Raw genomic sequence first — 618 nt, 5'->3', positions numbered from 1 at the left:
ATATAACGTATAACGTTATATTGTATTACGATATAACGTATAACGTTATATTGTATTACGATATAACGTATAACGTTATATTGTATTACGATATAACGTATAACGTTATATGGTGTTACGATATAACGTATAACGATATGTGGTATTACGATATAACGTATAACGGTATGAGGTATTACGATATAACGTATAACGGTATGAGGTATTACGTTTTATCGTATAACGTTACATTGTATTATGATACAACGTATAACGTTATATAGCATTATGATATAACGTATAACGTTATATGGTATTACGATGTAACGTATAACGTTATATAGTATTACGATATAACGTATAACGTTATATTATATTATGATATATAGTATAACATTATATTGTATTACGATATAACGTATAACGTTGTATAGTATTACGATATAACGTATAACGTTATATAGTATTACGATATAACGTATAACGATATACAGTATTATGATATATAGTATAACGCTATATAGTATTACGATATAACGTTAAACGTTATATAGTATTACGATATAACGTATAACGATATATAGTATAATGATATAACGTATAGCGTTATATAGTATTACGATATAACGTATAACGTTA

This window comes from Bombus pyrosoma, unplaced genomic scaffold, assembly GCF_014825855.1.
Source record: "Bombus pyrosoma isolate SC7728 unplaced genomic scaffold, ASM1482585v1 HiC_scaffold_4719, whole genome shotgun sequence".
In the NCBI taxonomy this organism is placed as follows: domain Eukaryota; kingdom Metazoa; phylum Arthropoda; class Insecta; order Hymenoptera; family Apidae; genus Bombus; species Bombus pyrosoma.
This window is presented reverse-complemented; position numbering follows the sequence as displayed.